General features: G+C 45.5%; 1 protein-coding gene across 1 annotated transcript in view; it reads right to left on the bottom strand.

The window, feature by feature from the left end:
- Window positions 1-7,331, bottom strand: part of RPIA (ribose 5-phosphate isomerase A) — a 66,914-nt gene that overhangs the window by 29,292 nt on the left and 30,291 nt on the right. The gene's annotated exons all lie outside the window — the stretch shown is intronic.

The raw sequence follows: 7,331 nt of genomic DNA, 5'->3' as shown, positions 1-7,331 counted from the left end.
ATACTGCGCGAAATAAGTCAGAGAAAATCATGTATCATATGACCTCACTGATATGAGGAATTCTTAATCTCAGGAAACAAACTGAGGTTGCTGGAGTGGTGGGGGGTGGAAGGGATGGGGGGCTGGGTGATAGACATTGGGGAGGGTATGGGCTATGGTGAGCGCTGTGAATTGTGTAAGACTGTTGAATCACAGACCTGTACCTCTGAAACAATTAATACATTATATGTTAAAAAAAAAGAAGATAGCAGGAGGGGAAGAATGAAGGGGGGGAATCGGAGGGGGAGACGAACCATGAGAGACTATGGACTCTGAAAAACAAACTGAGGGTTCTAGAGGGGAGGGGGCCGGGGGGATGGGTTAGCCTGGTGATGGGTATTGAAGAGGGCACGTTCTGCATGGAGCACTGGGTGTTATACGCAAACAATGAATCATGGAACACCACATCTAAAACTAATGTAATGTATGGTGATTAACATAATAATAATTTTAAAAAAAGAACCTATCCTAAAACAGTCTGAATAAATGCCAGCGTTGATGCTGCTCTCGTGTTGTTCTTGGTACTGCTGTCACCGACCACCGAATTCTAGGTGCTACCAGCAGAATAAACATTAAACTGTTCTTGTATCTTTGTCATTCCCTGTGACAACTTGCCAACTCTGCATCAGTTCCTTCCCTCTTCAAGAAGTGGAATCTATTTCTCTACCTCTTTGAATCTGGGCTGGCATTTCGACTCGCCTTAGGCAATAAAAGTGAGACTGACATTGTGCAATTTCTTTCTTTTTTTTTTTTTAAAGATTTTATTTATTTATTTGAGAGAGAGAGCACATGAGAGGGGGGAGGGTCAGAGGGAGAAGCAGACTCCCTGCCGAGCAGGGAGCCCGATGCGGGACTCGATCCAGGGACTCCAGGATCATGACCTGAGCCGAAGGCAGTCGCTTAACCAACTGAGCCACCCAGGCGCCCACATTGTGCAATTTCTAAGGAAGCCTTGCAGCTTCCACAAGAATGCCCCTACCAAGAATCCAGCCGCCATGCTGTGAGGAAGCCCAAGACAGCCCATGGAGAGTGAGAGGCCCGGGCATTCCCCAGACATTTCAGCTTCAATCAAACTGCCCCAGCTGTTTGGTGGTCATCCCCACCAAGCTCTAATCAGCTTATAGGACTGTGTGCAAATGAATGGTGGTGGTTGTTTTAAGCAGCTGAGTTTTGTGGTGGTTTGTTATGCAGCAATAGATAACTGAGACGCTGTCTTTACGTGCAAAATCTGGGTGGGAACAGCCAACTAGCAAGGTCTAGGTCCATGCTCTGGCTGCCAGGGAGTAGGGAGAATGGACATTTCCACTTCAGTGGGGGCGGGGGGGGCGGAGAGAGAGATGCCCACAGCAAGTTCCCACAGTGAGGAATTCCTCAAATAGAAATGGAGGTTCAGATGATAGGGAAATAAAAAAAAAAAAACCTGTTAAACTCAGTATCTGCCTTTTGTATCTGCTTTTTAGATAATGATTGTTCTCTACAGAAACTGGTAACTGTGTCTCCTTCCCAAGAACTGTATTCCTTACTTCCATTTTACATCTCATTGTATTTGTAGGATTCTTAAACAATGGATCACTTTAATGGAAACACTTTCAAGTTAACTGGATTTAGTAAGTTTCAAAGTGCCTGCCCTCAGGATAACTAGTGACACTGCCTAATGCCTGGGACAAAATGCCCACAGGAGAGAATGTTTCCTGGCAGTGGAAGCATCTCTCCCAACCCAGACTTGCTGGGCCCTGACACTGGAAAGAAAATGTTCCATCAGCCTTAAAGAAAGTCTTCCAGTAAACTGGGAAGCTCCTCAGAACCATTTGTATAGACTCATAACTGATATCCCCAACCTGGACTCTTCCTCATCCATCCCACCTTCCTCCCTGAAGCCAGCAAGGACTCTGATGATGCCACTCAACTACCTAGAAACCCCCACTGTAGGATTAAGGCCCAAGTCCTTAGCTATGGGAAACATGGCCTATCAGTACGCATCCCCTGCCTTCCATCTCTTCTCTTAACACCTCCCTGGAGGCAGCATTCCTGGTGAGCGACACACAGCTCCTCGAAGTTATCTGCACCCACCAGGTCCTCGCTAACCCTTGTCTTCACACATTCTGTTCCCACTTCATAGGATGCTTCCTTCCATCTCGCTCTTCCCCGGGACACTACTCCCAGCCTGCTGAGCTTCTGCTCTTCCTTCAAGATTCTGCAACTAGAACCACCACTGAGAAAGTCACTGAAATATATACAGTAAACAAACAAATGAAAACCAGAGGAATTAAAAAAGGTATGCTAAAAAATATCTATTTAAATCAAAAGAAGATAGTAAAGGAGGACCAAACAACAAAAAGACAGAGGACAATGAAAACCTATGTCTGTACAGAAATGTGTACATGATTCTTCGCAGCAGCATTCGCCATAAAAAGTGGAAACAACCCAAATGTCCATCAATTGGCGAATGGATAAATAAAATGTGGTCTAGCCATATGGTGGAACATCATTCAGCAATAAAAGAAGAATGAAGTACTGATCCATGTTACAACATGGATGAACCTTGAAAACATTATGCTAAATAAAAGCAGCAAGATACAAGATCATATAAGATTCCATTTATATGAAATGTCCAGAAGAGTGGGAATCGACAGAGACAGAAGTTAAGTCATGGTTGCTTAGGGTTGGGGATGGGAGTGGGAGGTGTTGTGGGGGGGGGAATAGGGAGTGCCTGCTACTGGACACTGGGTTTCTCTTTGGGTTGATGAAAATGTTGTAGAATTGATTGTGGTGATGACTGCAGAACTGTGTGAATACACTAAAAACCACTGACTTATACACTTTAGCTGGGTACTTATAAATGGGACTTCTGTCTCACTAAGGTTGAAAAAAAATTTTAACTTAAAAAATTTTTTTTAAAGATTCAGCTAAATGACCACCTACTGTATCAGTCTTTCCCTGACTTCCCCAAACAGAACACACAAGAAATCAAAGGAGGCTTCAAAAAGCCAGAACAAGGACAACACCAGAGTTGCCTTGAGTTCTAGAACTGTGCTCACCAATACTTAAGTCATTCACCAGTGTGGCCATGGAACCCTTGAAAAGTGACTAGTCCAAAATGAGATGTGCTTAAGTAAAACACATACTGTATTTTGAAGACTTAGTACAAAATATCAAATATTGATTACATGTTAAAATAATAATCTTTTAGATATGTTAAGTAAAGGATTTTATTGAAATTAATCTCACCTGTTTTTTGTACCTTTTTAGTGTGGCTACTAGAACTTTTAAAATTCCATACATGGCTCACGCTTCCATTGGGCAGTGCTGTTCCTGACCATATCTATGCTGCCCCACATGCCGGTTCCTGTGGGCTCAGACCTTGTGAACACCTGTCACAGATTCACAAAAAAACAGGGGGCGGCACCACTGGTGCAGGGGAACGTGGGCCAAGTGCAGTGAAAATCAGATTGGAGCTCTAGAACCTCCAGAACTCATCAGTGACCGCAAACTGGTCCAACCCGCCACTAAGAACAGCTTCTGAAATAAAATGAGCACAACTCTCCTATTTGAAACTCAGACTGGGATACACCCGAACCTGGGATCTCCCTCAAACGTAGTTCTGTCACCAGGGAGACACTGAGTGGTCTTATTGGCGCTGGGCCCAAGCCGACAGAGATGCACCAGGGCTCTAGTTCCCAGAGATGGAGCTGCGTCCTCTCCCCACCCTGCTGCTGAGAGAGATGCTTCTCAGTGATCCGACTTAGGGAATGGGTTTCAATGCTGAATTTATTTCGTTCATCAGTGTGTATAACGTGTCGTCCCCAGAACACAGACACTGCCTTTCCAGGGAAGACCTCTCCCTCCCTCTCTGGATCCCACCACCCCCCTGCCCCCCACTGCCCACATTCACACACACTTCCACCTTCTCGAAGCACCATTAAGGATGTTTACTTGCAGAGTCAACCTGGGCACATTTGAATGCTAGGCTATATTGGAGTGTTTGCTGTCTTGTGATACAAACTGGTTACTAAAAAAGCAAAGGCACTGAACCTATGACAAAAACATCATCTGATTAGCAGGTTAGTGGAGAGTGAAGGCTGACGCAACCCTAAATAGGGCTGCCTCAGCTGCTAGGTGTGACAGGAAGCGAGCAAACTCGGGCATTTGAAAAGTTATAAGAAGTGGTCGTCATGGCACCAATGAAGTCTCTGAAGGCTGGAGCTACGTCATGGGTATCTGTGGCCAGACTCCTCCGTCCCAGTGTCCAAGACACAGCAAGTGCTCAATACTTGTTGATCAAAGAGAGAAGAAGAATTGATTATAGAATGCGCAGGCCTCCTGGGTCCTGGGGTGAGCATATCCTGAGAAAGAGAAGCATAGCCCTGTCCTAGCTACAGTCAGGCCTTGGCGTCGCTATGAGCTGGTCTGGTACCCACAGCGAGGCTGGGGTATTCTCCTGTGGAACATCAACAGTTTCACACAACTCCATCGGACATGGCCACTCTGCGACTGTGGTGGGTGAAGACAAAAACCAGATGACTCCATGATTATATCTCAACACAGACAAAATGTGAACAGTGTCCAAATCACAAAAAGGGCCAGACATCCCCATATTCTGGCTGAGTAACTGCGGCTTCTTTACCAATCCCAGATTTAGCCTCACTCCATTCTTACCTTCTTGGTAAAAACTTAAAACACCCGATCACAGAATTCTCCCGCTTCCAACCCAATCCAATCCAGAGCAGAGCCCTGCTTCCCTGAGCCTTCCTCCAAAGCACCAGATACAAGCCCAAATCCCCTAGGCCCTAACACCCTCTGACTGAGATACCCCGCAGCCCCACATGGCATGTGACTTCCCTCATTCAGTGGGTCAATAAAACCAACTCTGTTCAGCTATGCATTCCTGAAGAGTCTTTTTGGCTAAAGGGAACTCACAGGCCTTAGCCATAAACACCCCTTCCCAGGCGAGCCATGCCTCAGGTTGCCACTGTGCCTACCTACATCCCCAGGCCTGGGAAGGAGAAAAGGAAACAAGCAGAGGGGATAAATCAGTGGTGGCAGAAGAGGAGGACTTCTCCAAGTGCACTTTCCCATGGCTCACCCTAGGTTGGTGCCATGTTCTACTCTTTTCTGCCATTAAAGGAAGCTCATCCAAAACCATAGATTAATCTTATAGGATTACCTATGAGCCTACACACACACACACACACATCCCATTTCATTAACTTCAGTAATTTAACAAATTACTCATGGCACAAATTGCAAATGATCAACACAAGAATTAAGGAATGCAAACTATCCAGAATCCTACAACCCCCTTGAATTAAGAGTAAGGCCTGGAGCCAGTTAAATCTGGCCTGCTTCCCAGTGTATGACCTGAACAAGTTACTTAAACTGAACTTGTTTCTCACTCTGCAAATTAAGAGAACACCATGAAGTGGCTCTAAGATATGAGGGCAAAGGCCCAGAATCACACTGGCACAAGGTGAGCGATGACAGGTAGGAGACTGTCGCCAGTTACCTGATAACCACTTTTCCCACCTGCTGGCCCACCTCTTACCCACTATGCTGACAATTCCTTCATATCACTGCTCCACCACAGCATTCCTGTCAACCTGCCTGTCTCCTCCACCAGGGTGGAAGCATCTAGAGCACAACAGGGGTGTTACTTGTCTGTCTCCTCCCTCCCACTAGTGCCCACTAGGAACTGGCATGTGATGGGAACTCAGAAAAAGGCTGATAAGTGAATCAAAACTTTGAGCTCCAGCTGAAACCAAAACTGAATCGAGCTTACTCAAATGCAATTGTGCCCTTTTGGTGCCTCCCAGCATGGCTGTTTGACTCGGTTGTAACCTTTCCCAATGCCAGAACTGCAGCCCATCCTGTGCCCCTCTGATCCATCACGTGCCTGCAAATTTTTTCCATCCAATTTATCACCTGCAAGATCACACTTAGTAACAATTTTATTGAAGAACCTTCAGTCAAAATTTACCTCTAGAACAAACTTCTATGTGTGTGCCTAAAGCACAGCAGGGGTTTTGTGTTTTTTTTGACAGAAGGAAAACCTCACATGAATGCTCATATGGACTGCATTCTGGCCACAGGTACAAATGCCCTGAAAGCCACTGAGGATGTCCATGTGACATGGAGCATGCAGGTGTTTCTCAGAAACCCAGCTTACCTTTGTTATCTTTATCCCTGATTAACCCCTGCCACAAGAGCTTGAAAGGATTTCAAAAATGAGTTCTATCAAGTTTTCTCGGCTAAGATCTAGTGCCCATTTTGTGCAAAACTTATCATCTAGACCAGAAGAGGCTTGAAAATGAAAGTGCTCCTAACAATAGGTTTCCTAACAAAGTGTGAGGCAACATTTTTAAAGAGCACTTGGGAGTGAAGAGAAAGAGAAGGAACGTGGCAAGGAAAGAGAGCCTCCTTAAGGCAGGTTCTGTTAACTTTCATCCGGCCACCTAATGGATTAGCAGGGGCTGAGATCTCGGTAGTTACAATCTCAGGCTCCGACCCGGGTGCGCGCTGAGGGAGATGAAGGCCCTCAGCATGAACACCTCATGGCCTGGGCTCCTCAGGCGCACCCGGATCTACCACCAAGCTGATGGCAGCCTTCCCTCTCCCCGTCTGGATGGCGCACTGCCCACTGGGCACACGATCTGAAGATCAGTGAGGAGAATAAAGAGGGAATACGAGGAACCTGCTTAATGCTCACCAGCTTCTGGGACTAAGGGTTGGGGACTAACACAACACTTGGGGATACCTGGTGACTTTTGTTCAGCTGAGTTATCTTCCATTAACAAAGAAAATAAGGTCTTGTTTGACAAAAGTCTATGGAATGAAACTGACGTCTAGCCCACCCCAAAATAAAGGAAATATTTACCTAGTCTTTGGCTCAAGATTTCTCGAGTGAATTCCACCCCTTATCAAAGATCCAGTGTAAGCTGGTGTGCAAAATTGATCCCTATTTTACTGCAAAACTACTGCAAACAGTAAAGACAAAGAGTCAAAACGGCACCATACTGTTTTATTTCAACCCTCAAACAATATAAGGAAATGACAACTTCTGACGATGAACCATGCGAGTAATAATAAAGGAACAGGAAAAATATTAACCAAAAGACGATTACTCAAAAACAGTTCACATTCCACAGCAGTGCTTTGGCAGTACTGGCAAGTATTTCTGGCCAATGGCTTCCCACGACAGGGGGCCTAGCAAAAGAACAACACCATGTTCTCCATGACAGTTTACACTCTGAGTCACTATACACCACACCGCTCCACTCGACAGACTTTGTAAACCT

The sequence above is a fragment of the Leptonychotes weddellii genome, chromosome 10, assembly GCF_054177405.1.
Source record: "Leptonychotes weddellii isolate Sample4059 chromosome 10, ASM5417740v2, whole genome shotgun sequence".
Classification (NCBI taxonomy): domain Eukaryota; kingdom Metazoa; phylum Chordata; class Mammalia; order Carnivora; family Phocidae; genus Leptonychotes; species Leptonychotes weddellii.
Note: the sequence above shows the minus strand (reverse complement) of the source record. Positions and strands in the feature narration are given on the sequence as shown.